Source organism: Delphinus delphis, chromosome 4, assembly GCF_949987515.2.
Source record: "Delphinus delphis chromosome 4, mDelDel1.2, whole genome shotgun sequence".
Classification (NCBI taxonomy): Eukaryota; Metazoa; Chordata; class Mammalia; order Artiodactyla; family Delphinidae; genus Delphinus; species Delphinus delphis.
The window spans coordinates 77,096,227-77,109,889 of NC_082686.1; the positions used below are offsets into that span (position 1 = coordinate 77,096,227).

General features: G+C 37.1%; 1 long non-coding RNA gene across 5 annotated transcripts in view; it reads left to right on the forward strand.

Annotated features, from left to right (window-relative positions):
• The first annotated feature begins 2,014 nt into the window (after positions 1 to 2,014).
• LOC132424826 (uncharacterized) overlaps positions 2,015 to 13,663 on the forward strand; it is a 38,319-nt gene continuing 26,670 nt past the window's right edge. For 4 of the 5 annotated variants that reach the window (XR_009519278.1, XR_009519280.1, XR_009519277.1 and 1 more), the window contains exon 1: positions 2,016 to 2,275. This is a non-coding gene — a long non-coding RNA (uncharacterized lncRNA). Of the gene's footprint in view, positions 2,276 to 13,663 lie in introns of all 5 variants that reach the window. The other variant, XR_009519279.1, reaches the window with a different exon arrangement.

The window sequence follows — 13,663 nt, forward strand, 5'->3', positions numbered from 1 at the left end:
CTGGCTGTAACTTGAGGAAACGCAGGGTGTGGTACTTGGAGTATGAACTCATGTGCCTCTGGACTGCTTCTTTTTTTTTTTTTTTCTTTCTGCTCAATGACCATGAGCATATCTGTTTCTGGACCTAAAATCTACAGGAGATAAGCAGAAAGCCAAGAAACAAGCTGGCAACTTATGTATAGATTTAGGTTTGAGCATCCTGAAACCCAGAGCTGAAAATTCTGGAAGAGGAACCTCCTTCCTGCAGGTCTCCTTAAATGTTATCCAATACCAAAGAGAAATTCAACAGGGGTGTCTGAACTTTACTCAAGGGAAACAAACAGGGCATAGCCATTGCTAGATACATAAGTCTATGTGTCACTAGAAAGCATGAGCCTAAGCAGGACTAAACAGAGGGAGTCCTGGTCCTTCCTGACCTAGACACAACTTGAGACAGTTACTTCTAAAGGTCCATAGAGCAGCGCTCAGTCTGCACTGTTAGTTATTAACACTGGCTGCACGCTCTGGGCCCATCAAAGCACAGTGGATTTCTACTGTCGTTTAAACTGCAACCTTGGGCCCTGTGTCAGACAGCACGCCAAGGAGGATGGAGGCACGTTAACCAATAAAAAAGAGGCCTGAAACATGCCACCGAATTCCTCTGCTTCAACGATTCATTTTGGAGTCGCTAATGTTTAATATTTAATGGGTGCAGATATAACTGATCATTTTAAGTCTTTGTTTATTTGCACACATTTCAAAAACAGCCAACTCAGCTGCCTGTCTGTTGACCCTGTGGGGTAAATGTTCCTGGTCAGTGACCTGGGAGCAGTCTGACTTATTCACAGCAGAAACCTTCCTCGTCCGATTATTCAGGGGCTTCTTAGGAAAATATTAAAGTTTGAGCCCTATCTGGAATCACTCACTGTTACTAGGATAACGTCAGGCCTGGAGTCACATAGGCATCTCAGCAAGAATTCTAGGAGTGATTTTTAGAGCCATCTCTGAACATTGTTACTTTCAGACTCTATTATATTCAACACACATTGACAAGAACCTATTATCGAGATGGGCTATGAGGATTCAAGCACAAAACTGATGTGTGAAGTGCCTAGCAGCGTGCTCAGAACATAGGGGCTAATATGTGTGTTAAAATACATACCACTAAGGTAATAAATATTTAAGCAGATATCTTAGAAAATACAGATAACATCAAACATAATAAAATCACCAGTCAGCTCCTGCCGCAAAAATAATCCCTGCTACCACTTTCCAATCATTTTCCTATCATTAAAATAATGATAGCTATGTAAATTATATTTTCTAACCATGCTGGGGATACTAAGATAGCTATCCCTGAGAAATTTTGTGTAAAGAGTACTGAAGTAAAAGTGGGAGATTAAGGTTTTAGTCTAACTCTGCAGTGAACTAGCTTTCTGACCTTGAGAGATTCTCTCCATCTCCGTAGTTTCCATTTTCACCTCTATAAATGTGAAAGTAGAACTAGAAAATCACTAAAGGCCCTCTCCTCTATATATGAACATTAGAAATAAAGTTCTATTGTCCTCTTTTCTCTTTTTTCAACACCTTCACCCTAGTATGCAGAGACATGGAAAGGATTAAATCAGTTACTGTGGTTGAAACTATTAAGAAGCAAAATCAATGCTCACGTACATTTACGATTTTGATAAATGATCACTTATGTATAGATATAAACACGCACGCGTGCACACACGTGTACAGACACAGACTACACACGTATTCCCGGTAGCACTAATGACCAAGAGGTCATATGTAAGACCTGTCACAGTTGCAGCGATCAGGGAAGCTAAATCCACTTGGTCTCTTAACTTGTCAGTAAAAAATTGATGCGTTGTGCCTGCTTAAGCTCTGAGCTGAGGTCAAAGCACCCTTGAGGAGACAAGAAAAAAGAATAAGTGATTTACAGATAAGGCCAATAGCCTTGGCACCAAGAGCTTTTGCTTTCTCAGCTCTAGGCCCCGGGAGAGAAGTGTATCTCAGCGGGCACAAAGTGTTCCCCAAACAATGTTAGACACACGCCAAACTGGAGACCAGCCAGGCTTCAGCTACAACGCTGAATTCCCGCTTGCCGCCCATGGGCGCACACAAAAGGCGAGCCCAGGTTACCACAGCCTCCCAGGTAAGGACCAAAGCTGCTATTTTTCATCATTAAGCGAATAGGCCATTCTTCTTCCTTCTGTACTCTAATCAGTGGCAGTGAAACTGGACTGGAAAAGAAAGTGGGACAGAGAACAACTCCAAATTGTGGACTTAGGTAAGAGTGAACTCCCTTCCCTCAACTGCTTCTCTGTCAGGAAACAATGCCTAATTTGCTACTTATTCTCTGAGTTATCTGTTTTTCTAAAAAGCTATATAAATATTAATATAGTAATTGTTCTCTGAATATGAAAGTAATGCTTATCATTGTAGATTTAGAAAATCAGAAGAGTCCAAGAAAGAAACTAAGAAGCTCTCATAATCTATAACCCAGATATGGCTACAGTGACCGTTTTCGTGTGTATTATTCTGACCATTTTCATCTATGTGTGGTGTATGTATATATAGCTTTACACACAAGTAAGTAGATGTGGAGAATCACTGTTTTCCATAATTAGTAACACACTACACATAATGTTTTGTATTTTCTTCATTCAACAACACATCATGGACATTTTTTCAGGCACTGAGTAATTGTAAAATTGTGAAAATAGTATATTTCAGGGCCATTATAAGTACTAAACAAATAAATGCAAAAGCCCCTACAATGGCACCTGACAGGTAGCAATCACTGATATAATGCTAATTCCATTAGACTCTAATAAACATGAAACTATTTTTCTGTTTAAAATACTCAAAACTATACAGCAAAACCATATCTGCAAAGAGAAGGAGAATGTAAAAGGGTTTTGCTGAAGATCACAAGACTAAATATCAGTGGCCTTTGAGTTATGTGATATTTCCTCCAGTCCCTTCCTAAAGAGTGAGCCTGATTATATGTGAGCAGAGTCCACTGGCACAGAAATCATTCAATACTAACACAGCCCATTCTATTGTCTGGCAGCCTTAGTCATTAGAAAATGCTACCTAATGTCAAGATCAAATTGTGTCCTTATATCAACCCGGTGATCCTAGTTCAAGGTGTTCAACAATACAAAAAATTTTTATTTTATTTTTTTTGCTCAAGACGACTGTGCAGACAATGTAGGACAGTAATGTTCGGAACTGAATATGTACTCCCCTGTGTTCTAATAGAGAGCACTCTTTTATCTTAGGCTCTGGGTACTTTGCTTCTACTTATGCAGTCTGATAGCTGCAAGTTATTTTTAATTTCTTTTAACACCTTTATTGGAGTATAATTGCTTTACAATGGTGTGTTAGTTTCTGCTTTATAACAAAGTGAATCAGTTATACCTATACATATGTTCCCATATCTCTTCCCTCTTGCATCTCCCTCCCTCCCACACTCCCTATCCCACCCCTCTAGGTGGTCACAAAGCACCAGGCTGATCTCCCTGTGCTATGCGGCTGCTTCCCACTAGCTATCTAACTTACATTTGGTAGTGTATATATGTCCATGCCTCTCTCTCACTTTGTCACAGCTTCCCCCTCCCCATATCCTCAAGTCCATTCTCTTAGGTCTGTGTCTTTATTCCCATCTTACTCCTAGGTTCTTCATGACCTTTTTTTTTCCCCTTAAATTCCATATATATGTGTTAGCATACAGTATTTATTTTTCTCTTTCTGACTTACTTCACTCTGTATGACAGACTCTAGGTCCATCCACCTCACTACAAATAACTCAATTTTGTTTCTTTTTATGGCTGAGTAATATTCCATTGTATATATGTGCCACATCTTCTTTATCCATTCATCCGATGATAGGCACTTAAGTTGCTTCCAACTCCTGGCTATTGTAAATAGAGCTGCAATGAACATTTTGGTACATGACTCCTTTTTATTTTATTTTTTTTCATTTTTTTTTGCGGTACGCGGGCCTCTCACTGCTGTGGCCTCTCCCATTGCGGAGCACAGGCTCCAGACGCGCAGGCTCAGTGGCCATGGCTCACGGGCCCAGCCACTCCGCGGCATGTGGGATCCTCCCGGACAGAGGCACGAATCCGTGTTCCCTGCATCGGCAGGCGGACTCTCAACCACTGCGCCACCAGGGAAGCCTGGTACATGACTCTTTTTGAATTATGGTTTTCTCAGGGTATATACCCAGTAGTGGGATTGCTGTGTCGTATGGTAGTTCTATTTGTAGTTTTTTAAGGAACCTCCATACTGTTCTCCATAGTGGCTGTATCAATTTACATTCCCACCAGCAGTGCAAGAGTGTTCCCTTTTCTCCACACCCTCTCCAGCATTTATTGTTTCTAGAGTTTTTGATGATGGCCATTCTGACCGGTGTGAGATGATATCTCATTGTAGGTTTTTTTTTTTTTTTTTTTTTTTTTATGGTACGTGGGCCTCTCACTGCTGTGGTCTCTCCTGTTGCGGAGCACAGGCACCAGACGCGCAGGCTCAGCAGCCATGGCTCACAGGCCTAGCCGCTCTGCGGCATGTGGGATCCTCCCAGACCGGGGCACAAACCCATGTCCCCTGCATCGGCAGGCGGTCTCTCAACCACTGCACCACCAGCGAAGCCCCTCATTGTAGTTTTGATTTGCATTTCTCTAATGATTAATGATGTTGAGCATTCTTTCATGTGTTTGTTGGCAATCTGTATATCTTCTTTGGAGAAATGTCTATTTAGGTTTTCTGCCCACTTTTGGATTGGGTTGTTTGTTTTTTTTGTTATTGAGCTGCATGAGCTGCTTGTAAATTTTGGAGAATAATCCTTTGTCAGTTGCTTCATTTGCAAATATTTTCTCCCATTCTGAGGGTTGTCTTTTGGTCTTGTTTATGGTTTCCTTTGCTGTGCAAATGCTTTTAAGTTTCATTAGGTTCCATTTGTTTATTTTTGCTTTTATTTCCATTTCTCTAGGAGGTGGGTCAAAAAGGATCTTGCTGTGATTTGTGTCATAGAGTGTTCTGCCTATGTTTTCCTCTAAGAGTTTGATAGTTTCTGGCCTTACATTTAGGTCTTTAATCCATTTTGAACTTATTTTTGTGTATGGTGTTAGGGAGTGTCCTAATCTCATACTTGTACATGTACCTGTCCTGTTTTCCCAGCACCACTTATTGAAGAGGCTGTCCTTTCTCCACTGTACATTCCTGTCTCCTTTATCAAAGACAAGGTGACCATATGTGCGTGGATTTATCTCTGGGCTTTCTATCCTGTTCCATTGATCTATCTTTCTGTTTTTGTGCCAGTACCATACTGTCTTGATTACTGTAGCTTTGTAGTATAGTCTGAAGTCAGGGAGCCTGATTCCTCCAGCTATGTTTTTCGTTCTCAAGATTGCTTTGGCTATTCGGGTTTTTTTGTGTTTCCATACAAATTGTGAAATTGTTTGTTCTAGTTCTGTGAAAAATGCCAGTGGTAGTTTGACAGGGATTGCATTGAATATGTAGATTGCTTTGCATAGTAGAGTCACTTTCACAATGTTGATTCTTCCAATCCAAGAACATGGTATATCTCTCCATCTGTTTGTATCATCTTTAATTTCTTTCATCAGTGTCTTATAATTTTCTGCATACAGGTCTTTTGTCTCCTTAGGTAGGTTTATTCCTAGATATTTTATTCTTTTTGTTGCAATGGTGAATGGGAGTGTTTTCTTAATTTCACTTTCAGATTTTTCATCATTAGTGCATAGGAATGCAAGAGATTTCTGTGCATTAAATTTGTATCCTGCTACTTTACCAAATTCATTGATTAGCTCTAGTAGTTTTCTGGTAGCATCTTAGCTGCAAGTTATTGAATCAAATTAAAACTTATTGTTAACTAACAGGTCAAAGTTTTCTAAATATGACATTAACCTTGTGAATTATATTGTGCATAGTATATGTAACATGATTAGCTCTATGTTACCAGAGGAAGAAAGAACATCTTTTGAGAGCCCATGATTAAAACGAGGTAGACACTACATAGATGTGTGAGTCTCTGAGTCACATGAAAGATGTTCTCACATGATCAACTCTGACCCATGGCTAAGAGGATAAGCTGCCACTACCTAACAGCAAAAAGCTCTGGAAAGATTTAAGTCAAACGGGAAATTATGGATGCTACTTTACAGTCTTTCATTCTATTATTCAACAATAGTTACTGCCTATATGTCCTAAGCACAGTAATTGGAGCTTCTATATATGCAATACAGTTTAATTATTCATTTCATTTAATTCTCACAACAATCAGGAATTTTGAAGATAAGGTAAGATGAGAAAGTTGCTATCCAGTTATTTAAGCTTTAAATAATTTTCCCGTGACTACATAGCTAAAAAGTGGCAGTACTGAGTTTTCAAAGTTCAAAGTTAATTGTACTATACCATAGCCAAAAAAAATGTGCAAATTTAGAACCAATGTTCACACACACACACACACACACACACACAAACACCACTTTAAGATGTACTCAAAACATCGTAAAGACAAAAGCATACTTCCTCCTCAGCTGGACCATTCTCTTGATTTTTTAATTGAACTTCTTGCCTGCAGTAACTCCTTCTTTTAATATATCCTATCCTTTTAAAGCATAGATCTGATCATAATGATTTCCTGCTTGAACAACAACAAAACAAACTTGCTGGATTTTTTTTTTTTTTTTTGCCTTTAGGAAAAACTCCAGATTCTACTGATTAGAGCTCAACTCTACAGCTCTTCAGTCTGGCCCCTCCCAGCACTGTACTGTCAACCATGGGCAGTCTCCGGTCCTCACTACACCTTTTCATTTCCTCTGTAATCTCTCCAAATAGAGCCAGTCAACATTCCTCAAATGGGATATTTGTCTCCATATTTTTGCTCATGCCATTCTTTTAGGGCTGTTGCCACCTTTTTTAATCCTTCATATTTGTCTCATATGCTATTTGCTTGGCTATGTCTTTTCCATTATCTACTTTAAAAGAATTATTTCCTACTCTCTGCTCTTACATCACTTTAATTTTGCTTTTATCATAACATGAATCTCATTCTGCCTTGGAAGCTCTTCAAGGTCAGAGAGTACTTGAAAGTGAGATACTATTCTAGACACCAAAAGTTTAGAGAAAAACAAGAACTGATCCCTGCTCTTTAGGAACTAACAGTCTGGTGTGAGAAAGACTTGATCTTTACTCTCCCTTCAGTGAGAAAAACTCTTCTTATCTGCTTATTTGTTCCACTTGTGTGATACTCTACAATTTTACCATAATGTGTCTGAATGCTTATCTATTTTTATTTATCTTTCATTAAAACTTGCGGGGGCCCTGTCTCAGATTGAAGACTCATCATGTCATTCTTCAATTCTGAAAATTCTCAGTCATCTCTTCAAAGATTCTTTCCCTCAAAATTCTATCTAATCTCACTGTTTAGAAATCTTATTAAATATCAGTTGTGCCCTCTCGTTCTGTCATCCATATATCTTAGCTTGTTTTCTACAATATTTTCTACTTCTTTAACATCTGTCCTGTACATGGAGTGGTTTCCACAGATATAATTTCAAATTCCCTATCTATTGGAAGCAGCATATAATTGGACTTACTTTTATATGCAGTGTTAATAATCTTTAAGTATTAAAGCAGACAATGAGCCATTTGCATATAATGGAATTAATGATATACTTTTATTTAAAAATACTATTTTACCAGTTGCCACTTTCTCTGTATTTACTTTCCTCTATTTTTTGCCCTCTCTGAAATGAGGAAATATTTTAAAATATTTTTCTCTCTTTTTGATTGGAAGTTACATATTGTACTCTTCCTGTTTTAAGTTTTATCTTAGAGGGTACAGTATACATTATTAACAAAATCTAACATTAACAGTGGCTTTTAACTTCTTTCTGCCTATAATAAGAACCTTAAGAACCCTTTATTCTCATTTCCCCAAAATACATTATATACCATCATTTTAATTCTCCATATATTTAAATCTAACCAATCATGACATTTAAAGTTTTAAACAGTCACTATTTTGTTTACTGTTTTAAATAGTTAAATACTTATAGGTCTACAATGAATATTGTGTTTACTGATTTAAATAGCTAAACACTTTTTAGAATTACCTTAAATGGGTTCAATTTCAGTGCTTCCATCTTAAGTACTTCCAAGTCCATGTCTTTTTCTTCCCACTATGGGTACTAGAAGATGACTACCCATTTTCTGGGTTTATATTTAGAACTAAACACCTCATGGGTCACTACTATGTAAGCTCATATTTACCAAACTGGCTTTGAGGGTTTTTTCCCTTCAGTTCATGATTCTGGGGATTTTATGTTTTATTACTGAGCTCAACTTTATGTCAGAAGGATTTGTAAGGTAGATGTGTGTAGAAGGAGAGGACGTGCCACATCAGCATATTTGCCATGTGACTCCAACTTCTGTTTATAATTATTTATAAGACTTCTTTGAACTAATATTTCTTCAAGCAAAAAGATATGAAAAAGCACATGTTTGGTACACTCTTCTAATAAGGTAAATATAAAACAATGTCACTACTGGCTATTGTCATCCTGTGTGCACAGAAATTAGGTAGAAGTGAATTCAAGAAGATTTATGCTATTTTCCATCCAAATGAATACTAAATGAAATGTGATTATCATTTCATAATGCTACTGTATTTTTTTGAGAAAGAAACATTCTATAAAATGCTCAGAACTAAAAACAAACAAAACAACTACAACAACAAAAACTCAACATAGAGACATCAGGGTGAAATCTCAGAAGTACACAATAGAAAATATTGTAAACAAACCAGGAAAAAGAAAACAAAAGTTTCTCTTCATTAGTGATGATTTCAGGTAAATCTAAATAAGTTCATTTGCTATTGACTTCTATGGCCTTGGGTTAAGTATCTTGGTGCTTAAGCTTACATGGAGTGGTGCAGAAAAACACATACATTTCACATGGATTAGGTGAGCCCAAGACTCTCAAACTGAGTACTTGAAAAAAATAAATGAAAACAGGAATACAAGGAAAATGTGTATGTGCCATACTCCCTGCTTATCTGGGAAAAAATCCATGTTAAACTAAATTTTAGGGGCTCTTTATATGTTCTCACATATTTAAAGGGCTGATTTGGGAAGGAGCAACCCAGAACATTCTCTATAACAAGGTCAGCAAACTGGTGGCTAATGAATCATATGCTTTATTTGGCTTCTGTTTTTCTTTTAAACTGTATTGTTTGATCTTATTGAAAAATGTAGAAGATTCATGTAAGATAAAGATTTATGACTTTTCTTTCAAAATTAGAAAATCTAACAACATTGGGCCAGCACTCCTCCATGGCAACTGTTCCCTAAGTTGAGTGGATTCCAACCCTTTAAGAAAAGACATGTGCTCTTTAATGGATCTCGTTCCACCACATTCTATTATAAGTAAGCATTAGAGACTATAGCCCCTTGTATAATAAGTACATGGGGCAAAATCAGGAAAAATGTCCAAATGGTTTGGTACACCGCTTAGTGCAGGAAATTCTGGTATCAGAGGGATTTGTAGAAGATAGTATTTTCACTACTAAAAAGCCATAAAAATTATGTTCCCTACTCCTTTCTCCAACCTGGCATCTGCTGCTCCACTGGCCCTTTCAGTAACTTTCCATCTTCTCACCAGGGCAGTGGGAAATTCCACACCCTTGCTTGCCATGTGCAGGCAACATGCCATGAAATACCAGGGTCCTACGTTAGGCTCATCTACTTGTCCTTCTCTTAGTCATATCTCCATATTATTCCTCTCACCCTGCGTCAAGAGGTTTTAGATTCTTCCATATCTATACCTTTCTGTATATATATATATTTAAATTAACTGCTATGTATTGATAACTTCAAGGGAAATAGTGTGGGGAAGTAATAATCCTGACATTTGGCCTCATAAATATACCTCTGTCTCCATTTTTTTCTTTTCATAATCCATAAAGGTAGAAATGACAGGCTGTATACTTTGCCTTTCTTCTGACATAAATCTTTCATTTCTTCATATCTTTCTTATTCCCAGGACACCAAGTCTCAGGGTTAAACATTAATGGTTTAATGGGCATCCTATTATTGAGACCCTCAGGCACAGGTGAGTTTGGAAATAGGATTACATGGGACAAAACCACAGCTTTAGTAGCTAAAAAAGTTAGCCTCAGTTATAGTGCCTCTAAATTATTCCAAAGACATAGAATGAATAGAAACTTATTGCATATATTCAGGTTTATAGCACTATAAAGAAATCAGTAGGGAACTTGTGTTATGTATTATTATATGCTCCACATTCAAAAATCTCTTGAAGACTTTCAGAATTACTTGAATTTTGAGATCTAAAATTGCTTCCAATTTCAAGTGGAAGTTAAATATCTTAGAAATATTATACAAATTCATGATGTCTTTAAAAAAACTATTGAAAGCATTCCCCATTTATTGCCTCCTGTTTTATATGATCTATTCAACCTTGGGCTATCAGCACACTTGTTTCCTATGTAGACTGTTTATTCTAAGTTCTTTAAAAGGATATTCATCTAGAAAAATAATAAATGTCCCATAAAATGTCAAGCATCAAGCTTAATACATAAAATCTAAACACTGTCTTAAATTCATTTCTTGGTGCCATCTAACGCCCAAAGAATGAATTAAACATTCAAGTGTATTTACAGAATTTGGCATGTTCAGAAAGTTTTAGTTATTCATTATTATGTTTAACCTCAAAATTCTGACAGCTGTCTGTAGTTTCTAAATTTATCACGTCTCAAAACTAGTAAAGCCAACTCCGGTCTTTGATTAAATGTCCATCATAGACTAGTTTCCATCCACCTCTTCTACATCAAGAAGTCTGATTATTCAATGAAGTGGAGGAAATGGGAATGGGCAGGCTGCCTGATAGAGTATGACACAATATTCTGCTAAGAATGCAAAAAATTAAAACCCCAACAAATAGACAATTTTTACCACAACCATTATTTTTTGAACTCAACAGGATTTTAGATGATGGTATAAAATACAATCATAGGATACTTTACCTTTACATAATGGTAAAGATTTATCTCAGCACACAAACTAGATGTTTTTTTCCCAACAAAAGCAATACAATGTTTTATATCGTCTTCCTATGCTGTACCAAAGCAGCTAACTTATAAGCAGTGCATTAGCAGATTTAGAAACAAATAAGTTCTGGTAGCACTTAGTGGAATAATATTTTGAGATATTAACATATCTGAAACATGTTTCATGTTTATTTGCACTCAAAAGTCATTTTCAATTGACTTCTTCTAAAGTCTAGAAAATAAAAATATTCCATTTGCTTTACTTCCTTGTAGTTAGGCATAATCACGTAACCCTTTTCTGAACAATAAGATGCAAAAGGAATTTTCTGGACTAGTTTCTAAGGAAGTTATCTTAAAATACAGACTAAACTGTTAGGATGTCTTTGTAATTTTACATCTCAGCTGTTTTGTTTGGTTTTTTCCTTCTTGGATAGCAGATGTGATGTTGGGAGTGTGGCAGTCATATTGTGATCATGACAATGAAAGCCACGCGCTACTGATAGCAGATCAGGACAGCCTACAGCTCTGATGACATCTTGAGCAGCTGTCTTAGTCATCAACATCTTATTCTGAATTTCTTGATTCTTGAAAGAAAAACTCCTATCTGTTATAGCCATGGCTAGTTGTTATTTTTTGCCAATGTATCTGTGACCAATATGCCTCCCCTGCCATTCAGGCCTCAATAACATCTGCCTTCCTCTTCAAAGTGAGATGGATATCAGATGTTCCCAAATTTTCTTAGTTCAAAGAACAAATTGATGTATCAGTAATTTCTTTATGATGCTTCAAATCAAAGAAACACCTAGTAGTTCTGTTTATTAAGTAGTTAGATTCAAATAATTTAACAGTTGTAATTTATGTGGTATCTGTGTTTTATTCAATATGTAAAAGATTCCAATACACCCCTGTAAATGGGCTGTAGTGTCTCAGTGCACTTAGGTATACAGTTTGGGAGTCATGTTCTGTTCTGCTTTCCTAGAACAGAAAAGTGAATTTGCACTTTCTATGTCTGGTTGCCTAAAGTGGGGTAGAGGGGATTAGGTGCAAAGAGGCACAAGAAACTTTTTAGGTCGAGGAAGTAATCTATATCCTGATTATGGTGTTGCTTAAACAAGTTTTTAGAAATAATAAAATTTAAATATTGTGCCCATAAATTACTGAAATATAGTATATGTAAATGAACTAATGGTGTTAGTTAGACAGGATTGCTTGCTAAAGAAGATGATAGGACCCAAAATGACAATGTGTAGAAATCTACAGTTTATTCAAAGGAAAGGATACATGGAGAAACAGTATTAAAGTAAGGGTATCCCTCATAGCCAAAGACCTCACAGCCTGAGAATCCAGGCAAGAGCTCTGATTGTGTGTAAGGGATGTATAAGTGCTTTCTTGCTTGGATCAGAAACTACCAATGTGTGCACAGCACATCTGGGAACCATGGAGTCCATAATGGAGTCTTGACTGGGGTATCCTATACTCCTCCTGGCCACATAGGCATATTCTTGACATGTAAACAGCCCCAGTGTCACAACTCTCTGGGGGTCTCACCAAAACCAGATACAAACCAGCAGTCTCACTGTTGTTGATTAAATAATGTTGATAAACTAGTGCAAACCATCTTCAAACCTCTTTGGACATATGATTACAAAGTGACACTATTAACAATTATATTTCATGCCTGGACCAAGCATCAGTGCTGTGTAGGTACTCCAGTAACATGGCTGAGGCCAATTCTAGGCCTGTTGGAATTAATCTTCACAGTAAATAACATCTTAATGATCCAAAAACAAAAAAAAAATATGGACTGTAAATAACTATACAAACAATGAATTCAGTAAGGTAATACTTGCTTTGCACAATTCCATGGAAATAGAAAATGATGACACTATACTAATATTCACAAGTTTCAGTTAACATAGTACCATGCAAAGCAAGGACTACCTGTAGTATAGTTTTTAAATTATGACTGATTTCTATAAGCCATACAATAGAATCAATTCTCTTTATTTTGATTATATATTATAGTAACGTTAAAGAGTTAGTTAAAATTACCAAGTTCAGATTTTGTTTCCACTTGATCTTTCACTCAGTCTTGAATTGTATCTGTTGGTAGAGCAGAGGACATACAGATTAAGTTGATCAATTACTCTTTTTTTAATTTTTTAAAATTATTTTATTATTATTATTTTTTTTTTTGCTGTACGCGGGCCTCTTACTGTTGTGGCCTCTCCCGTTGCGGAGCACAGGTTCCAGACGCACAGGCTCAGGGGCCATGGCTCACGGGCCCAGCCACTCCGCGGCATGTGGGATCTTCCCAGACCGGGGCACAAACCCGTGTCTCCTGCATCGGCAGGCGGACTCTCAACCACTGTGCCACCAGGGAAGCCCCAATTACTCTTTTTTTAGTGGGAACTTTTAATAGCTACTCTCTTAGCAACTTTCAAATATGCAATAGAGTATTATTAACTATAGTCACCATGCTGTACATTACATCACCATGACATTTATTTTACAGCTAGATGTTTGTACCTTTTGACCCCCTTTCCCCATTTTGCCCACCTCCCCACCTCTGCCTCT